Source organism: Sorex araneus, chromosome X, assembly GCF_027595985.1.
Source record: "Sorex araneus isolate mSorAra2 chromosome X, mSorAra2.pri, whole genome shotgun sequence".
NCBI classification, from domain to species: Eukaryota; Metazoa; Chordata; class Mammalia; order Eulipotyphla; family Soricidae; genus Sorex; species Sorex araneus.
This window is the reverse complement of record NC_073313.1, coordinates 297,487,204-297,509,763: the sequence shown is the minus strand read 5'-3', so window position 1 is coordinate 297,509,763 and position 22,560 is coordinate 297,487,204. Positions and strand designations below refer to the sequence as shown.

The window sequence follows — 22,560 nt, the reverse complement described above, 5'->3', positions numbered from 1 at the left end:
CTTTTGGATGTGTGCTAGTCTCTGTGGTGTGAGGTGGTATCTCATGGTTGTTTTGATCTGCATCTCCCTGATGATTAGTGATGTAGAGCACTTTTTCATGTGACTTTTGGCCATTCGTATCTCTTCCTTGGGAAAGTTTCTGTTCATTTCTTCGCCCCATTTTCTGATGGAGTTGGATGTTTTCTTTTGTATGATCATCTAATCTTTGATAAGGGAGCAAGAGATGTGAAGTGGAACAAGGAAAGCCTCTTTAACAAATGGTGCTGGCACAACTGGACAACCACATGCAAAAGAATGGGCTTAGACCTCGACCTGACACCATGCACAAAAGTTAGATCAAAATTGATTAAAGACCTCAACATCAGACCACAAACCATAAGGTACATTGAAGACAAGGTCAGCAAAACCCTCCATAATATTGAAGATAAAGGTATCTTCAAAGATGACACGCAACTGGCCAACCAAGTGGAAACAGAGATCGACAAATGGGACTACATTAAACTAAAAAGTTTCTGCACCGCAAAAGATACAGTGACCAGAATACAAAGACTATCTACAGAATGGGAAAGGATATTCACCCAATACCCATCCGATAAGGGTTTGATATTAAGGGCATATAAAGCACTGGTTGAACTCTACAAGAAGTATCTTTATTCTTAACTCCGGAAAAACTTGAGGATCTTAAGCAGGAAATAATTATCTGGGGAGGGGGGAGGGGTACATAAGTACTATGAAGAAGTTTAGTAATGACAAAGGTTTGCATAGTTTCTGAATCTATACTTTCATTTTTAGTTTAGTTAGTGATACTGTTTTAATTGGTGGAGAACAAATATTTTAACTATTTGATGGAAAGAAATGAGCTAACATCAGTTTGCTTTTCTAATATGGACAAGAAGTGGACTTACAAAGTTGTCATGCATCTTTCCCTATAATTTGTATAGTGCTTAGAAAAACCCATTTGCGAGATATGATAGAATTGGAAAGATGAAAAATATTCTATTTTTTGACAGGTGAAGTTTAGCAGAACAATTCTCCCTGCTATGTGTCCTGGAGTGATAGCACAGCAGGTAGGTCATATGCCTTGCATGTGGTTGACCCAGGTTTGACTCCTCCGCCCCTCTTGGAGAGCCCAGCAAGCTACCGAGAGTATCCTGCCCTCACAGCAGAGCCTGGCAAGCTACCCGTGGCATATTCGATATGCCATAAACAGTAACAACAAGTCTCACAATAGAGATGTTACTGGTGCCCGCTCAAGCAAATTGATGAGCAATGGGATGACAGTGACAGTGACGGTGATTTGTGACACCGAAGTTCCATCCCTGGCACCATGAAACTAAACAAAGTAAAACAAAACAAAACACATGCATGTGCATTCGCACGTGCACACACACAGACACACAGATACACACATGCACACAGCTGAAAGATAAGGATTACACTAAAAATTTAGGGAGATAGTTTCTTTTTTATCAGTTTAACTTCAAATTTGACAACCTTTCACATAAACACACAAACTCGTTATTTTCTCAGCTATACTGTTTTTTTTCCTTCTATTTTGTTTAACCTTTTTTTTTTTTTTTTTTTTTTTTTGCTTTTTGGGTCACACCTGGCGATGCACAGAGGTTACTCCTGGCTCTGCACTCAGGAATTACCCCTGGCAGTGCTTGGGGACCATATGGGATGCTGGGATTTGAACCTGGGTTGGCCGCGTGCAAGGCAAATGCCCTACCTGCTGTGCTATCACTCCAGCCCCTTTGTTTAACCTTTTTGATTATTTTTTTTGTCCTAACTTTTTTTCTTCTGAATCACATAACCTAAATTTAGTTATTTAGTTTATCTTCTTTCTTTTCCTGAGAAAGAGAGAGAGAGGAAAAGAAACTACCATAGAGGGACGCTGGAGAGGGTTGGGTGGAAGGGAAACTGGGAACACTGGTGGTGGGAGTTGTCACTGTGTGTGTGTGTGTGTATGTGTGTGTATTATCTTATACACTTTGGATCTATATAAAAAGAGGATACATTGAAATATCTGTGAAGGAGGATTTCAGTAATTGTGGGGAAGTAAAGAAACTGTAACCACAACCTCAGTGTAGGTTTGGGTCCATTGGAGAATGAAGAACTTTATCTATGAAAAGATTTTTGTTCTGATTTTGGGTCCACACCCAGTGGTGCTCAGAATCTTCTCTTTAATTGGTGCTTGGGGTTTCTCCTGGTGGTGCTTTGGAGACACTGTGTTGCCAAACTGGAACCCAAAATGACACTGTGGGGTCGTTTCTAACCCAAACCTAACCCACTGTGCTACCTTTCTGGCCCTAAGAGGAGTTTTTAAATGAGTCATCCTTCAAAGTAAGTTTTAACCAGGTTGGTCAGGAATTCTTAAATTGAAAGGAACTGTCCATGGAGGAGTTCCATGTTTCAAAGAAGTAGATCGCGTGCTAAGTCATTGACAGGGAACAGTTCATTGGGGAGAAGGCAACCTTGGCTTCAGCAGGCAGCACTAGGATTGGGAAGGCAGTGTGTAATTTACAACATTATGATTCCAGACCAAGAGCTAAATGGCTCAGTTCCACGCTGCCATGGAGACTTTGTCTAAAGTACATCTTTGTGCTGTTCCAGTGACAAGACCTCAGTCCCCTGTTGAGTTTCTGCTCGTAGCATTGTCAGGTGTATACGGCAGTGCCATTTCCTTCAGATGCTCTTTATTCTGCCCAGCAATGGAAGCCCACACTGGGTGCTCTCTGATTTGATTTGGGACTGCTTTCATCTCTTATAACAACAGTGTACCTTTCAATGGTTGTTTGTTATGATTTTCCTGAGATTAAAGTCTAAAGCTGTTAACTAATACCTTTTTAAAAATTTTTTTGCTTCCCTTTTTTTTAAATTATCAGTGAATCACTGTGAGGTACAGTTACAGAATTATAAACCTCCCTGTTTGCATTTCAGTCATACAGTGGTCGAGTATCCATCCCTTCACGAGTGCCCATTCTCCAACACCAATGGTTCCAGCATCCCTCCCACCATCCCCACCCTGTCCCCCAACCCCACACTGCCTCTGTGGCAGGGAATTCCCTTTTGCGCTCTCTCTATGTTTGGGTGTTGTGGTTTGCAACAAAAATTTTAAGTGGCCATCATGTTCTGTCTATAGTCTGCTTTCAGGATGCATCTCCCATCCTGAGAGGATCCTCCTAGCACCATTTACTTGGTGATCCCTTCTCTGACTGAACTGCCTTTTCCCCCAGTACGGGAGGCCAGCTTCTAAGCTGTGGAGTAATCTTCCCAGTACTTATCTTTAATAATCTTGGGTGTTAGCTTCCCATTCTGTTACTTTATATTCCACAGATGAGTGCAATCTTTCACTTTTGGTCCCTCTCTTTCTGGATCATTTCACTTAACATAATATTTTCCATATTGATCCATTAACAAGATCTTCTAATTCAAAGTAATATATATAGATAGATACACACACATATATATACATACATATATATGTATATATCTAACCTGTCTTAACTGTCCGGTGTACCACATTCAGTGATCTTAGTTATGCTATTTTACCTCTCTAACCTTCAAGATAATGTGTCTCTCAAATGACTCCCACAATCTCTGATACTTGTGAGAGTCAAATGAATTTCTGAGTGATTTTTCACCTCACACCCAGTAAGCATGCATTAAATTCTAGTTCTTATTTTGTAATGCCGCAACTTTTCTCAGACAATAGGACTCCAAATTGGTCTTTGGTTCTTTCTTTTCATGCTTTCACTTATTCTGTATTGCTGAAAGTTCCATATTCAAGAAGTCGCCTAATGTCATTCATGTTAAATAACAGAAATGTAGACCTGGAAGTTCAGGACAGCCAAGTCCTACATTTAAGAAAGTTTTCTTTACTCTCTCTACACTTCATATCATCAATTTGTCATGTGTATAATACTATTGTCATCCTTCCAGACTGTGCAGTCCCTGTCCCTTCCCTTTCTCCCCTGCATATTATACCAATGGAGATCTAGAATTGGGCAATTTATATTTCCGATTCCAAAATATTTATGAATTCTTAAACCTCTTTAGAAACAGAGTATCTATATCTTAAGTGGCCATTTCTAGATTCACAAACTCAGTTTGGGGTAATTTTGTCAAGACTGCTCTTAGCATCCAGAAATCACTTGGGTATCTGGTTAGAATAACTGGATGAATGAATGCAATGGTTTATGGGGAAGATACCTAAATCACACTTGGCCCCAGAGTGTGGAGTAGAGATAGATGAGAAGTAAAGGGGCACAGGGATCAAGGGAATTCAGGCACATGGGTGGTTTTAAGGACTCATGGAGCTAAATATCTAAACCAGAGTCAGCAACACTAAAATATGAGGCCCAAACCTTAACAATGGAACTTATAAAGGTGCCTGTCAAGGTGGCAGACAGGGGCAAAGGAATGGGCATTGAAAGGGAACCTGGGGACATTTGTGGAGGGAAGGATGTTGACCCTGGCACTAGGATCAATCCTGGAACATCATATGTATGAATCCAATTATTAATAGCTTTGTAAATCATGGTGTTTTAAAAGATTTTTTTAAAATAAAGATTTTTTTATTTAGGATCCAGAGAAATATAGTCATTTCAGTTTGTGGGATTTGATGTCTTCAATCTAGTTTGCTAGATTGTTAAGATTTCTAAAGCTGGGAAAGTCTAACAGGAAAACATCTTAGATGGCCAATTTCTTGATGTAAGAGAATATGGACACCATTATTTCTTAAAAGTGTTATTGACATTCTGGACAGTGCAATTCATTTTGTGTGACTGTAGAATGTTTTAAGATAATTAACATCCTTGACTCCATTCAATAAAGACAAGTGATGTTCGCTCTACCCCATGCCTCAGTTTACTAATTTTATATTTTAATTTTTTCATTTCTTAAAATTTTTATTGAGTGAAGTTCCATGATTTTCTTATTATAAACATTTATAAAAACACCCCTTTTGTTTGTGGGTTCTGGTTTCAGTTCGTGTTACTGGATCATCTATTAAATTTTGGCAATGATCATGTTACTAGGATTTAGAAGACAGCCATATACTTGGTGAAATGGTAAGAAATATGAAATGAACAAAAATAAGTATTTCCTAAGATATCAGACACATGTTGATAAGCATTGAAGGATAAAACAACACATAATATTTTAATTAGACTGCTTTTTTCTAGTTCAGATATTGTAAGTAGTGGCAAAATTCTTTTTGTTTCTAAGGTTAGTTCTGCAAGACAGATCCTAAGAAAAACACTCTAAGAAAACAAATAGCATTTTGTATTTTGAAGGGTCATAGTTTTCTCAAGATTTTTTTTTAATCCCTGAACTTCAAGAGCTACTTAAAAAGAATCTACAATAAATGTGTGAAACTTTGCTAACAATTTCATGTTTTTAACTATATCTATTTTTTCAGGCTATTTTTATGAGTGCTTGTCTTGGAGAATTGTTCTTGGAAACAAAAAATACCTTTGGTAAAATTAAAAACCTTTTATTTTTATCATTAATATTACATAGAGGCCAAATATAAAAGAATTTAATGTTGAAGAAATTTCTACCCAAGTTTTATGAGCAAGTGAAACAGGGATATGAAACTGAATTGTATTTTTATCTATAAAACGTAACTGTCGTAAACACTATTATACTAGGATTATGTTGTATTAGTGCTTTTATTTCCATTGTCTCTCCTGCATTTTAAAACTGATCTTTTCAGGACTGGAGCTACAGTACATCGGGTAGGGCATTTGCCTTGCATGGAACCGACCGGGTCCAATCCCCAGCATCCCATATGGTTTCCCAAGCACAGCCAGGAGTTATTCCTGAGAGAAGAGCCAGGAGCACCCCCTGAGCATCGCTGGGTGTGACCCAAAAGGCAAAAATAAACAAACAAACAAATAAATAAATAAATAAGATGTTAAAGAAAAAACTGATCTTTTCTCATTTTGCTCATGTCTCAATGGTAAGGATCTTAAAATGTTGTGACTGTAGCAACCGTTTATAGAAAACATTTCCAGTATGATGCAATGAAATTAGTTTCATTATCATTAAGTTTTCTCATTCAAAGTGTGTTTCAATGCTTGATGGTGGTTGTACTAGGTAGGTATTAGCTTGCAATCCCTACCTTCTCATTTTCTTGGCAGACTTTCAATTCTATAAATCTCTTATTTGAGAAATGTTTCACTTCCTGGCAAATTGAAATTGTCATTGAATGTCATTCCACTGATGAAGGCCACCTGGAAATCATGCTCATTTCATGCTTAGTTAAATGGTAGCTTTGCTGCTGTTGCAACAAGGAGAAGGAACTGGTGCTATGCAATTGTTTTTTAAAAACCTGAATCTGGTCTACAGTGTGTCTTGCTCATTCTTTGATTTCTCTTATTTTATTTTATTTTATTTTATTTTATTAAAGTACTTTTGGTTTTCTGAATGCCATGGTAAGTTGTATTGTAGTGTCAGAACCTTATATTTAAAGTAAATGGCATAAATAGGCAGGATAATATTGGTCTAAAACATTAGCTTTTCTGAGAAAGGTTATGACATATTTTGTCCTGTTTTCTTCCTCTTTAGAGAGAATTATTTCCTCGTTAACAAAGAAGAAATACAGTGATTATAGAGATTTCTTAATGTGTCAGGTGGGCTATACAATCATCCCTTTTATTTAGAATGATATGATGATAAATTCACATCATTTGCAAATGGCTATCCCTTTAAAATGACACTTTGAATGTTGTGACATTAAAAAAATATTGAAACACAAATCATAAAAATAATTGAAAATATATGAAAATATGTACTCAGTGGTGTAATTCTATTTTTACATGTTCAATAGCAAAATAAAAGTTGCTATTATATTCATGAATATTTCAGAGACAGACATTTATGCCTATGTAATATTGCAAGGCTATAGAACTTACAATAACTAAATATTACTTGGTGCTAAAAATTATGTGACAAATAAAGAAAGTTGGTATATGTAATTTGTAGCCATGCAAAGTTTTAGCCAATTTAATACAAGTAGTACAGAAGCAAAGTTGGAGTATTTTGTTCTTGTGTGTTAACCTTAAAATTCACTGGTACTAAAATATCTAAAGAGCTGTTTGAATTAAAATGAGATTCTGGTTACAGAATCCTCCTGGCTTTGATTTCTTTTTCTGGCTTTAATTTTAACATCATGGAAATTCATGACATCAGCCACTAACAAGGTGGATAATTTGAGACAACAATTTAATATTCAGTTGTACTTAATGAGATACTAAGACTCACAGTCGCCTATAAGTGATTTCATTTTATGTTCAAATTCAAATTATGGTTTTACTAATAAAATATTTTTCCATATAAAGTGTTCATTTATTTATTTATTTTAACAGAATCACAGTGAGATACAGAATTACAAAGTATTTCATGATACGGTTTCAGTCATATAACTTTTCAGTACCCGTCCCTTCACCAGTTTACATTTCCTACCACCAATGGCCCCAGTTTCCTTCTTTGCACCCCTAAGCCTGCCTGTCTCTATAGCAGGTGCTTTTCTTCTCCTTCTGCTATAAATAAAACTGCTAGGCATGGCATAAAAACACATCAGTTTGCGGGACTGGCAAGGTAACCCCGTAATAGAGTATGCCTTTCATGCATAATACCTGATTCCAGTCCCTTTCCCTCACACAGCAGCTTAAATTAACTAGTGTAAGACTTAAATGTTTATTGTATTTCTCCCGCGCGGCGGCGGCGGTTCCTCTCCCCCTCCCCCCAGCCCTGGCTCCGGGGGACGCCGCGATGCCAGTCCGCACCCAGTGTCCCCCCCGGCCGGTGCGTCGGCCACCTCGGCGTCCTCGCTCATCCCGCTGCCTCCCATCAACACCCAGCAGCCCGGCGTGGCCACCAGCCTGCTCTACAGCGGCTCCAAGTTCCGCGGCCACCAGAAGAGCAAGGGGAACTCTTACGACGTAGAGGTGGTGCTGCAGCATGTGGACACAGGGAACTCCTACCTCTGTGGGTACCTGAAGATTAAAGGCCTTACTGAGGAGTATCCAACGCTTACGACCTTCTTTGAAGGAGAAACAATCAGCAAAAAACACCCCTTCTTAACTCGGAAGTGGGATGCTGATGAAGATGTTGATCGGAAACACTGGGTCTCCCCAGGAACCAAGAGATGGGGGACCACAGACTGATGGTCAAAATGTCCGATTTACCCGCCTACTGACTGTGATCCTGAGGTCTCCTAACCCATTTTGGCACCAGAGCAGATTCTTGCAGCCATGCATTTTGACTGCGAACTGAACTACAACCTCGTGCAGCCCGGGGAGGGATTTTTCTCCCTCTCCACCCCATTTTTCTGAGCGAAAATGGCGGCAGCGGCAGCAGCCACGCGGTGAGAGCCACCCTCTAAGACCCCTCCACCAGGAGGTAGGACTTTCTTTAGTGACGTAGCCTGTAGGTGATCCTGGGAGGGGAGGTGTTCCCGGCGCGCCTTCCGCCCAGAGATGAACCAAGAGCCGCGGCACGAGAAGCAGAGCCTCCCGCCTACTGACTGTGATCCTGAGGTCTCCTAACCCATTTTGGCACCAGAGCAGATTCTTGCAGCCATGCATTTTGACTGTGAACTGAGCTAAAATATTAGAAACCCAAAACCGCGCGGCCGCAATAGCGGCCGCGCGGACTCAAAGTCTTCACTTTTACCAAGGAAGAGAAATTATTAGATGATGCTTATTCAGCAGGCCTGATTGTTGGGGAAAATTTCCAATCAACAATAGTGAGTTTTGTATGGAAATATGAAATGTACTCAATATATAGAGAGAATAATGGGAATATCATCAGCTACTTAGATGGGGGGTGGGGTGGGAGGGGGGTGTATTGGGGTTCTTGGTGGTGGAACGGGTGCACTGGTGAAGGGATGGTGGTTTAATCAGTATTTGACTGTGACTTAAACCTGAAAGCTTTCTATTTTTTTTTGTTTTCACGGTGGTTCAATAAAATATTTCTTTAAAAAAAAATGTTTACTGTATTTAACAGTAATTGTGAAGGGCAATATTTGATTTTGTTTAAAACCTGGGATTCAAAACCAAATTGAGCCCTGGGTTTAAAAAAATACTTAGAATTTTGGTTTGATATATATATCAAACTAGCAATGTGCCGCAGCGATAGCACAGCAGGTAGGGCATTTGCCTTGCACTTGGCTGACCCGGGTTTGATTCCCGTCCCTCTCAAGAGCCCAGCAACCTACCAAGAGTATCCCACCCGCACGGCAGAGCCTGGCAAGCTCCCCACAGCGTATTCAATATGCCAAACACAGTCACAACAAGTCTCACCCTGGACACGTGACTGGTGCCCGCTCGAGCAAATGATGAACAATGGGATGACAGTGATGACAGTGATGATGCAGGGCTGGAGCGATAGTACAGCGGTATGGCATTTGCTTTGCACTCGGTCAACCCATGTTCGATTCCTCTGCCCCTCTCAGAGAGCCCAGCAAGCTACCAAGAGTATCTCGCCCGCAAGGCAGAGCCTGGAAAGCTACCCGTGATGTATTCCATATGCCAAAAAGAGTAACAATAAGTCTCACAATGAGAGATGTTACTGGTGCCTGCTCAAACAAATTAATGAGCAACAGGATATATATGCCTCTCGGAGAGCCCGACAAGCTACCAAGAGTATCCTGCCTGCACGCAGAGTCTGGCAAGCTCCCCGTGGCTTATTCATTATGCCAAAGACAGTAACAATAACAGGTCTCATTCCCCTGACCCTGAAAGAGCCTCCAATCATTGGGAAAGATGAGTAAGGAGAGGCTGCCAAAATCTCAGGGCTGGGATGAATGGAAACGTTACTGGCGTCTGCTCGAGTAAATCAAAGAACAACGGAATGACAGTGACAGTTACAGTGAATATTACTTTGAACTTTGTGTTGGAGTTCAAACTAGTGTTATGCCACCAACGTTTTTCCTTCTATTTTTCGAAATCCCATTTGAGTTATATAGCACTGTAGCACTGTCCTCCCGTTGTTCATTAATTTGCTAGAGTGGGCGCCAGTGACGTCTCCATTGTGAGACTTGTTGTTACTATTTTTGGCATATTGAATACGCCATGGGGAGCTTGCTAGGCTCTGTGGTGCGGGCGAGATACTCTTGGTAGCAGCTGGGCTCTCTGAGAGGGACAGAGGAATCGTACCCTGGTTGACCACATGCAAGGCAAATGCCCTACCCGCTGTGTTATTGCTCCAGCCCACACATGCCCTAGCACATCAGTTTGAGCTATATTACCTGGAATTATCAAGCGTATACAACCAATCTCCGTAGAGAGTGTAGCTGGCAGTGGCAGCTGGACAGAGAAGCACTCTTAGTCAGCCACCAGCCACCCCCCAAATGAATACACACAGTTATAAACACAATTTTCCATTCACTCCTCTATAAACCCAGGAGAGCTGTATATGTTTCAGATACCACACTCACTGTCACAAAGAAAGTAACATAATTTTATTTAATCCCGTTCTAAAGCAAGATACCATCATTTAAAAAAGTTCTAATGTATGTTTATGAAAGACTAGGACTTCTGGTCTGGGTATTAATACAATAAAATAAACGTCTCCTTATTTTGTCACTGATCAAAACCTAAATGACTATTTTTTTTCCCTAAATTTGGTGGCCTAAAAACTCTACTTACAACATTACCAACTTGTTTTTGAAAATATCCGCATGAGGTGCCAACAAATATACGTGGCACCTAAAGAGTAAATCCAGATAATATATAAGTGCAGTCTACCATATGACATCCTCAGTGAGTGTAAATGAACCCCATCTTATAGCAGGCTCCAACTGCATGACATACCAACTAATATATATGTAAATCTCTAGCATACCCAGAATATTTGTTGGGTCCTTACATGACATGTTCAACCTGGTCATATATAATTTTAGGTAAAGTCTTTGAAGTTTTCCTAAAAATATGTTTAGAAAACAGTTTTTGTTTATTTTCATTTGAGGGGGGCATGCACAGCAATACACAAAACTTATTCCTGGTTCTGCACTCAGGAATCACTCCTGAAGAGGCTCAAATTTACATACGGGGTACTGGGATTGAATCCAGGTTGGCTGCATGCTAGGCAAATATCCTACTCACTGTATTATCACTCTGTCCCCATAGAAAGCATGTTTTTGGTTTTGTTTTGGGGCCACATCAAGTGGTGCTCAGGTATTGCTCCTGGCTCACTCCTGGCAGGTTCTAGGAATCATAAGGGATGCCTGTGATCAAACCCATTGACCGCATGCAAGGTTAAAGTCTTACCCACTGTGTTATAGCTCCTGCCCCAGGAGCATTTTTGTAGAGAAAAAAAATGTGTCCTATTGGAATGTAATCAATCTAGGTGTTTTTCCCTGCAGATATTGAGTGAACAATAAATGCTTTGGAAAATGAAGCAAACAAACAATGAAGACACCAAATAAGTAAACCCAATAAAAGACCCAAGAAATGGCTAAGCCATGCACTGGAAGACAAAGCTGTAACAAATATTTATCATTTTTTCACAGTAACACGTAGGTGTTTTGGTGGGAAGGAGCACACCTGATTTTTGCTCAGGACTAACTCCTGGCTTTGTGTGTAGGGACCACTGCTAGTGTTGTAGAGGTGACCTTTTGCAGTGCCAGCAGGGGTCTGCTGCTGCTGCTGGGGCAAAAGTCTTGTCCCTATACTGTCTCTCTGGCACTGGGAAGTTTCATTAAAAAAAAAAAATCCTATAGGAAAGGAGAAAATACGAGTATGAGATAAAATTCTTAAAATTAAAAATATATGATTATACCAGAGCTATCATACGGTGGTTAGGGCATCTGCCTTGCATTCGGCTGACCCAGATTCAATCTCTGGCATTCCAAATGTGCCCTCAGCCTTAAGTGCAGAGCCAGGAGAAACTCCTGATCATGCTGGGTGTGGCCTAAAAGCCAATAAGTAAATAAATACATAAATAAATATGGTTTTCAAAGGAAGAAAAACTAGTGAATATCAAACTCAATAAAATCACACACCAGAATGAAAAAAACATCAGCCTTTTCACAGCAGCAATACTTTTGTTATGAGAATGCAGTGTCTTCCATGGAGATAGCCCACAGAGTTGACAATAGACACCATTTGGCGCCCCTGGTAAATCATTGTCTCTTGAGCATTGCCAGGGGCAAACCCCAAGCAACATCTTAGTAAGGAGCCCAAAGAAACACTGGGAATGGCCTGCAAAAGAAAATAAATACAAGAATGTGATGTTGTCAAAGTTTTTCAATAAAATTATTTTAACTAAGATTGTAAACACAATATTAGTTTACAGTATGTACAATAAATGCAATATTTATTCACTGTCACTGTCATCCCATTGTTCATTGATTTGTTTGAGCGGGCACAGTAAAGTCTCTCAAATAAATTATGATGACAAATAGCAACACATTTAGCATAGTTTATTTTCTATGTACTTTTACATAGAAAGAGTGATTGGATTAAAATTCAAAGAATATTAAAATAGAATCCAGGAAGGAAGAATGAGGATGCTTACGTAGGAGAAGAGAGCATAAGGAAAAAAAAAACTATTAGAAAATTTGTCATACATGCAATGCACTTAGACAGTAGTTAGTAAAAAAAATGTGAAATGATATTCACTTCAACAAATCATAACTAAAAGGTGAATAAACTTTGTGACAAAGATGCATTTTTTTTCTGGTAGAAAAAGAAGTCATTGTGATTTCATAAAAACTCAAAAGTATGGGGAAATTGATTATCTAAATTCTGAGAATAAAATTAAGATATTTTATGATCCTGGCAGTAAAAACCAGAGCAGTGCTAGCAGAAATTTGGAACTGAAAATGAGACAGAGAAATGTGGAGCTATGGATTTTCTCCTCCTTTAGAATGGGAAGAAAAGATAGAACGTTTAAACTTGATGGATCATTTAAGGGGAGTTCATTGTGTTGATTAGCATCCTAAAAACAGAAGATTTGAACACATAATTTGCAAGCTGATAAAACACTAGAAGGAGAAGTACCAGTAATACATATGCTTTGTGTTTCAAAGTAAGGGGCCAGTATATATATCATCTAGTATTAACTACTGAAAGTACCTAAGTGAGTCTGAGAGATAGTACCAGGGTTCAATGTTGTCAATTCACATGGTGTGGCAAGCGAGGGTAATAACACCTGGGGAATAAATTTCTCAACTCCATCCCCTTTTCTCTTGCTGTGCTGTTATTCCACCAACTGGTTGAGACTGAAGCCAGAGATTGAAGAATTCCATCAACGTAGTCCTATTAGATCTACCTTCAGAGTAAGCAGTGTGCAGGTGTGGGGGGTGTGTGTAAAAAGGCAGAAATAGAACTAGAGATGCAAAATTAAGATATCTAACACACTCAATAAAAAACATACAGTTTCATTATAATGTATCATATTGACACAGAAAAAAAACATTTGAAGTATTCAACATATCATGCAGTCAGCAGCCGTAGTGTTTTATGGATATAAACTTAATTAACTGGTAACTTTGTGAAAGCACAGTTTTTGAAATGTTGGGGATCATTTATGGGTGATTGAGCAAGTGATACTTGGAAGAGAGAAAAATCAAGGATATGTTACATTAAACAAATAATGGCTATAGTTTGTGTGTGTGTGTGTGTGTGTGTGTGACATTACTCCAAGCTGAGGGATAAAGGACACTTAGTCACGTACTTCCTTGAGGAATATTAATTATGAACTTTTCCTTAAAATGCTAAGAAATCTTTCTAAGAATCGGGGGACAAGTATCCAAGCAATTTAAATGTAGAATTTGGCCAATGTTGACTAGAATATACAGAGACAAAAGAAAAATGTAAATAAGACCCTTCTGGTGTCTATTACCTTATGTACATTCACTGTCTAGGATTTAAAGTCAGAATTTGAGAATACAGGTATGGGAAAAATTTGTTAAAATTTACAGGAGCATAATGTCTGTTACTACTTCATATAATTAGAAAGTAATTATAATTCTTTTATATTTTTAACATCTATGACAGTTCATACTTTTTATTTTATTATTATTTTTTTTAATTTATTTATTTTTAATTAGAGAATCACCGTGAGGGTACAGTTACAGATTTATACACTTTTGTGCTTATACTTCCCTCATACAAAGTTTGGAACCCATCCCTTCACCAGTGCCCATTCTCCACCACCCGTAAACCCAGTGTCCCTCCCACCCTCCCCAATCCCATCTCCCCCCCACCCCACCCTGCCACTGTGGCAAGGCATTCCCTTCTGTTTTCTCTCTCTAATTAGCTGTTGTGGTTTGCAATAAAGGTGTTGAGTGGCCGCTGTGCTCAGTCTCTAGCCCTCATTCAGCCCGCAACTCCCTTCCCCCACATGGCCTTCGACTACAATGTAGTTGGTGATCGCTTCTCTGAGTTGACCTTTCCCCGGAACGTGAGGCCAGCCTCGAAGCCATGGAGTCAACCTCCTGGTACTTATTTCTACAGTTCTTGAGTGTTAGTCTCCCACTCTGTTATTCTATATACCATAGATGAGTGCCATCTTTCTATGTCTGTCTCTCTCTTTCTGACTCATTTCACTCAGCATGAAACTTTTCATGCCCATCCACTTGACTACAAAATTCTTGACCTCCTTTTTTCTAACAGCTGCATAGTATTCCATTGTATAGATGTACCAAAGTTTCCTCAACCAGTCATCCGTTCTGGGGCATTCGGGCTTTTTCCAGATTCTGGCTATTGTAAACAGTGCTGCGATGAACATACATGTGCAGATGTTGTTTCGATTGTACTTTTTTGCCTCTCTGGGATATATTCCCAGCAGTGGTATTGCTGGGTCAAATGGGAATTCAATATCTAATTTTTTGAGAGTCGTCCAAATTGTTTTCCAGAAGGGCTGAACCAGTCGGCATTCCCACCAGCAGTGAAGAAGGGTCCCTTTCTCCCCACATCCTCTCCAACAGCGGTTGCTTTTGTTCTTTTGGATGTGTGCTAGTCTCTGTGGTGTGAGGTGGTATCTCAAAGTTGTTTTGATCTGCATCTCTCTGATGATTAGTGATGCAGAGCACTTTTTCATGTGCCTTTTGGCCATTCGTATTTCTTCCTTGGTAAAGTTTCTGTTCATTTCTTCGCCCCATTTTTTGATGGGGTTGGATGTTTTCTTCTTGTAGAGTTCAACCAGTGCTTTATATACCATTGATATCAACCCCTTATCTGATGGGTATTGTGTAAATATCCTTTCCCATTCTGTGGATAGTCTTTGTATTCTGGTCTCTGTATCTCTTGCGGTGCAGAAGCTTTTTAGTTTAATGTAGTCCCATTTGTTGATCTCTGTTTTTACTAGATTGCTTAGTTCCGTGTCACCTTTGAAGATACCTTTATCTTCAATATCGTGGAGGGTTTCGCCGACCTTGTCTTCAATGTACCTTATGGTTTGTGGTCTAATGTTGAGGTCTTTAATCCATTTTGATCTGACTTTTGTGCATGGTGTCAGGTCAAGGTCTAAACCCATTTTTTTGCATGTGGTTGTCCAGTTGTGCCAGCACCATTTGTTAAAGAGGCTTTCCTTGCTCCACTTCACATCTCTTGCTCCCTTATCAAAGATTAGATGGTCATACATTTGGGGTTGTGTGTAGGGATATTCCACCCTGTTCCATTGGTCTACGGCTCTGCCTTTGTTCCAGTACCATGCTGTTTTAATTGTTACTGCTTTGTAGTAAAGTTTGAGGTTGGGGATGGTGATGCCTCCCATCATCTTTTTCCCAAGAATTGTTTTAGCTATCCTTGGACGTTTGTTATTCCATATGAATTTTAGGATTGCTTGATCCATTTCTTTGAAGAATGTCATGGGTATACTTATAGGGATTGCATTGAATCTGTATAATGCTTTAGGGAGTATTGCCATTTTGACAACATTGATTCTCCCTATCCACGAGCAGGGTATATGTTTCCATTTCCTCATGTCCTCTTTGATTTCATGGAGTAGCGTTATGTAGTTTTCTTTGTAAAGGTCTTTTACTTCCTTGGTTAAGCTGATTCCGAGGTACCTGATTTTCTGGGGCACGATTGTGAATGGGATTGCTTTTTTCATGTCCCTTTCCTCTGCCTCATTGTTTGCATATATGAAGGCCATGGATTTTTGGGTATTGATTTTGTAGCCTGCAACTTTACTGTATAAGTCTATTGTTTCTAAGAGTTTCTTAGTAGAGGTTTTAGGCTTCTCTAGATATAGTATCATGTCGTCTGCAAATAGTGAGAGTTTGATTTCTTCCCTTCCTATCTGGATGCCCTTAATCTCTTTTTCTTGTCTAATAGCTATCGCAAGTACTTCCAGTACTATATTGAAGAGGAGTGGTGAGAGTGGGCATCCTTGTCTTGTGCCTGATCTCAGAGGAAAGGCCCTTAGTTTTTCCCCGTTGAGGATAATGCTTGCCGTAGGCTTGTGATAGATGGCTTCGACTATCTTGAGGAAAGTTCCTCCAAACCCCATTTTGGCGAGGGTTTTCATCATGAAAGGATGTTGGATCTTGTCAAATGCTTTCTCTGCATCTATTGATATGATCATATGGTTTTTATCTTTACTTTTGTTGATATGCTGGATTATGTTGATTGATTTCCGAATGTTAAACCATCCTTGCATCCCTGGGATGAATCCCACTTGGTCGTGATGTATGATCTTTTTGATGAGTTGTTGGATCCTATTTGCTAGTATTTTGTTGAGGATCTTCGCATCGGTGTTCATCAGGGAAATTGGTCTGTAATTTTCTTTCTTAGTGGTGTCTTTGTTTGCTTTTGGTATTAGGGAGATATGTGCTTCATAGAAACTGTTTGGGAGAGTTCCTGTTTTTTCAATTTCCTGGAAAAGTTTGAGGAAAACAGGCAATAGGTCTTCTTTAAATGTTTGGAAGAATTCGCCAGTGAAACCATCTGGGCCTGGGCTTTTGTTTTTGGGGAGGTTTTTGATTACCGTTTCAATTTCCTTAACATTGATGGGTCTATTCAGGTATTCCAGGTCTTCTTTCTTCAGTGTTGGGAGATTATAGGAATCAAGGAATCCATCCATTTCTTTTAGGTTCTCCTTTTTTGTGGCGTAAAGACTTTCAAAGTAGTCTCTAATGATCTTTTGAATCTCACTGGTTTCTGTTATGATGTCCCCCTTTTCATTTCTGATTCGATTTATTAGAGTTTTCTCTCTTTCTTTCTTTGTGAGACTTGCTAGCGGTTTATCAATCTTATTTATTTTCTCAAAGAACCAACTCTTTGTTTCATTGATCTTTCGGATTGTTTTTTTGGTTTCGATGTCATTAATTTCTGCTCTAATTTTTATTATTTCTTTCCTTCGGTCTGGTTTGGGGTCCTTTCTCTGGTCCTTTTCTAGGGTCTTGAGTCGTGAAGTCAAGCTATCTATGTGGATCCTTTCTTCCTTCCTGAGGAATGCTTGGAGAGCTATAAATTTTCCCCTTAACACGGCTTTAGCTGCGTCCCATAGGTTTTGGTAGCTCGTGTCTTCATTCTCATTTGTTTCTAAGTATCTTTTGATTTCTTCCTTGATTTCCTTCTTGACCCACTCATTGTTCAACATGGAATTGTTTAATTTCCAGGTGTTTGATTTGATTTTCCGTATTTGTGGGTGGTTAGCTTCTATCTTCAGCGCATCGTGGTCTGAAAAGATGGTTGATACAATTTCTATTTTTCCGATTCTATTGAGGTATGTTCTGGGGCCCAGTACATGGTCTATTTTTGAAAATGTTCCATGTGCACTGGAAAAGAATGTGTATTCTTTCTTTTTGGGGTGTAAGGCCCTGTATAGGTCTATTAGGCCTCTCTCTTCAATTTCTTCATTCAGAGTCAGTGTTTCCTTGTTGAGTTTTGTTCTTGTGGATCTATCTAGAGGTGATAAGGCCATATTGAAGTCTCCGACTACAATTGTGCTGTTAGTGATGTCCTCTTTGAAGTCTGTTAGGAGTCGTTTTAAATATTTAGCCGGTCGTTTGTTAGGAGCATATACGTTTAAGAGTGTGATTTCTTCCTGTTGTACATATCCCTTGATAAACAGAAAATGACCTTCGCTGTCCCTTTTGATCTTTTTCATCCTGAAATCTATGTTGTCGGATACCAGGATGGCCACTCCAGCTTTTTTAAGGGGGTTGTTTGCTTGGAGGATTGTTTTCCATCCTTTGACTTTGAGTCTATGTTTACTCTGTTTGTTCAGGTGTGTTTCTTGCAGGCAACAGAATGTTGGGTTTAATTTCCGGATCCATTTAGCCACTCTGTGTCTTTTGATAGGTGCATTTAGGCCATTGACATTGAGAGAGATTATTGTGATGTGGTTTTGTGTCATCTTTCTGTGGGATTTGTTGTTCTTATGGGGCTCCTCCTTGTCTTACAGTAGCCCCTTTAGACCTTCTTTCAAGATTGGTTTTGAGTCTATGAACTTCCTGAGCTGTTGTTTATCCGAGAAATAGTGTATGGTTCCTTCGAGTTTGAGTGAGAGTTTAGCTGGATAAAGTATTCTTGGTGAGGCATTCATTTCGTTGAGTTTTTTCACTATGTCCCACCATTGTCTTCGGGCTCGGAGGGTTTCTTCTGACAGATCGGCCGTAAATCTGAGGGGTGCTCCTTTGTATGTGATTTCCCTCTTTGACCTTGCTAGTTGTAGAATTGTGTCTCTATCTACAGCATCCGCCATTCTGACTATGATATGCCTTGGAGTCTTTTTATTTGGGTCTCTTTTTGCTGGCACTCTTCGGACTTCTTGTATCTGGACGCCTGCCTTGTCCAGCTCTGGGAATTTCTTAGTGATGATGTCTTTGACTATGTTTTTTTCATTGGGGTTACTTCCCTGTGGTTCTGGTACTCCAATGATTCTTATGTTGTTCCTCTTGAAGTCATCCCCCAGGGCTCTGATTCGCTCTATAGCCATTTTGAGGTCTTTGGCCATGATTTGTTGCTGTCTGTAAGCTTTCTGCAGCTCATCCTCAAGCTCGCTGATTCTGTCTTCGGCTGTAGTCATTCTGCTGTTGAGTGCATCTAGTGAGATTTTTATTTCATCTACCGATTGCTTTATTTGTGAGACTTTGGTTCGAAGGTTTGAAATTTCTGCTCTCATTTCTGCTCTCATTTGTTCCTGTATTTTCTTGGTAGACCGTTCCAGCGCTTGATTCATCTCCTCCCTTAATTTATTGGATGTCTGTTCCATAGTTGCTTGGAGTAGGTCGACTCTCCTCCATATTTCCTCTCTGAATTGTTTATCTGAGAGGTCGTAGATGTTGGGAGACTCTTTTGAGGTTTCTAGTATCTTTTCTTCTCCCTCTCTTGGTGGAGGGGATTTTCGCTGTTTCTTCATCTTGTCACGGAAGTGCAGAGTTGGCACCTTGTAGTTCTTTATTCCTCTTCCTTTTTGTGGGAAGAAGGGGCTCCGATTGTGCTAAACTTCCCTTATTCACTGATAGGTTTTATACTGTCAGCCTAAGCTAATGGCTATTTTGCGTAAATGTTTGAGCTCGCAAAAGTGATTTTTCAAAGGAATACACAGTACGGATTGAGCTGAAGTAGCAAAGAATAACTGCGGCCGCGTTAGCGTTGGCCGCTCTGAGAGGAGGCCACGCCCACTTTAGACCACGCCCACTAAGACACAGATAGAATGAATTCTATCAATTGTGGCCAAAGGAGAAGGCATGGAATGGTAAAAAAAAAATAAATAAATAAATAACTGCGGCCGCGTTAGCGGCCGCCGCTCCGGATAGAGGCCACGCCCACTTTTTAGGCCACGCCCCCTGAGATGAGGACACGCCCCTAAGCAGCAGAGTGGGGATTGGTCAGGATCCGACGGCGGCGGCGGAAAGGTGCCAGGCAGGGGCTTCAGGAGAAGCCCCGAGCCGCGGCGGGCAGGGGGCGGGGAGGGGGGCTTCTCCGCGCTCCAGTTCATACTTTTTAAATAAATGCATTACCTGACATATTTCGACACATTGGATTTAAACAATCAGTTTATCATTGTTCCTGGATGATCGTTGTTTTATAAAATAATACTCTTATCATCTCTGTATATAATTCTGAATTAATTAAACTGGCCATAAGTAACAAATGTGTAACTCTGTTATATTATATATATATATTTAAGATTTTTTTAAATTTGTTTATATATATATATATATATATATATTTTAGGACTGGATCACAGCGGGTAGGATGTTTGCCATGTATGCGACCAACCCGGCTTTGATTCCTATCCCTCTCAAAGAGCCAGGCAAGCTACCAAGAGTATCCCACCCACACGGCAGAGCCTGGCAAATTACCCCTGGCGTGTTCGATATGCCAAGAACAGTGACAACAAGTCTCAAAATGGAGACGTTACTGGTGTCCGCTCTAGCAAATCTATGAGCAATGGGACGACAGTGCTACAGACGGTGCTTAAGAAATCAAACAGTTTTACAGTGTTAAATACAGCTTTGGAATATTTGGTACAAATCCAAACAGGACTCAGGAAATTCCATTATATTCATATTCACATCTAAAATATGTACTAATAAAAATATGGCACAATTTATCATGTCATTTATGTTACTGGAGTTGGATGTGGTTTTTAGTAGGTATCGTGTTTGTTTTGAATTTTATAATTTGAAATGAGCTTCTTCTCACAATGTTGTTTAAAGTGAACTAAAAGATATGTTTAAATTAATGAGAAAATTATTCTTTATTCATAATTATTAATAAACTTTCTGAGTGCATACTATATGAAAGAAGCTGGTCTAGACCTACACGACTTTGCATTATGAGGTTTTCCTGTCTGTCCAGAGAAAGTCACATTTACTCTGAAGTAACCTTCCCAATGACATGTCTCAGAGTCGCTATATGTAATTTATTTGCCCAGCTATTTATCTTCTCCTGGAAGTCTTTTCTGCTTGTTTATTTTACGGGCCAGACCCGGCAATGTTCCATGGCTGTTTCCAGCTCAGAGCCCAGGGTTGTGTTTGGTAATGCGGGTAGGTACCATGTGATGCCGGAAGCAAATTCAGCATCCTGCATGCAAAGCAGATGCACTCCAGCCCACGTAGCTGTTTCCCTTGGAATTCTTTTCTGGAGAAAATTACAGTGAGCTGGGGAAACCTGGGCAGACAGACAAGACTTTAATGTCCACACAGGGCAGGTTTTCTCGCGGCTTCTGTGAATCCTGATGAGTTCTGAGCTCCTGAGCACCTCGCCAGTGAGATCCTGCTGGGCCAAGCAGGAGGACAGTAGTAGCACAGAGAATCTCCCTAATAGCTAACTTCCTCTGTGACGCCCCAGAAACAAGGGGAGACTGAGAAAAAATTAGGAGAAAAGTGAGTAGTTTCGCCTATGGTATTGTGAGGGAAAATATTTTTGGCAGGCATAGGAAATACCGGAAATCTTAGAAAAAGGTTTTTCAAATTTAATAAGCATTTAGTGAAATAAAAATTATATTAGAACAATTTTGAATGTTATCGGTATGGAGAGATAATACAGTGGGTAGAGTAATAGGGTGCTTGTCTTGCATGTGGGTGACCCAGGTTCAATCCTAAGCCTCCTATTTGGACCCCTGAGTCTACCAGCAGTAATACCGCAATGCAGAGCCCGAGTAACCCGGAGCATCACCGGGTGTGTCCCCACCTCCAAAAAAAAACCCTCCAAAAACTTATCAATAAATATTTCACCCTTGAAATAAGAAATTGATTCATTAATAACATATTTACAAGGGAAAAGCTGATCCACGTATGCAGACATGTACATAGAGGTGGAGATTGGAGGGGGGAAGGATTTTTTTGGTAATGAATTTTAGGAACCCCTAAAAATTAAGAAATGGGAATATTTCATTCTTGAATTACTCATATTTTAGTAATTTCCTTGATGTTGTGGAAGCCTCACTTTTCTTTCTCTCTTTCTCTTTATTTCCACTTCTTTTTTTATGTTTCCTAAGTAAAAAAATTTCAAAACAACAGTAGGACATGATTGTTGGTAGTTCCTGTCTTCTGGTGGTGGACTAAACCAGGCTATGAACCAAGTAAAAGCTTAGGGACAGAAACATCAAGTTTCCATCAAGAGATCATTCAGAAAAAACAAAGGCAACCAGAACTCAAACTCTTTGTTACCAGTGCTCTAGCAGTGAATTCTGCAGAGAAAGTCCCCAGAGGGGCAGCACTAATGGCCTCTAAAATCAGCTTTGTAGAAGCAACCCCTGAGCCATTGATTCTGGAGTCAGCCTAAAACACTATTGCTTTGTGTGTGCAACAAATTCCCTTTGCTCTATGTGGCACTCTTCTCCCTCTTTCTCACCAAAACCAGTTACTTCGCTCTTTGTCTTTGGAAATTCCTTTCTAGGAGAAAACAGATACCTAGGAATCTTCAGGGAAGAAGGAGACTGATGTTTCCTTTGTCTGTCAGGAGCATAGCCCCTGTCAGCCCGAGACCCCAAACACAGTTGGCAAGGAACAGCTTCAAGGCAACTTGAAGCAAGTAGATGTCAGGTACAGCTGGCTGTTTAGCCTTAGGGAGGCTGTCAGAATTCCAGTTCCTGTGCGGCTAGGGAGCTTATGCAGACTTTTATAAATCCTGGTATGCTAGA

General features: G+C 39.9%; 1 pseudogene; it reads left to right on the top strand.

Moving 5' to 3' along the window:
- The first annotated feature begins 4,374 nt into the window (after nucleotides 1–4,374).
- Nucleotides 4,375–8,174, top strand: LOC129399899 (glucose-induced degradation protein 4 homolog; annotated as a pseudogene).
- Nucleotides 8,175–22,560: the final 14,386 nt, after the last annotated feature.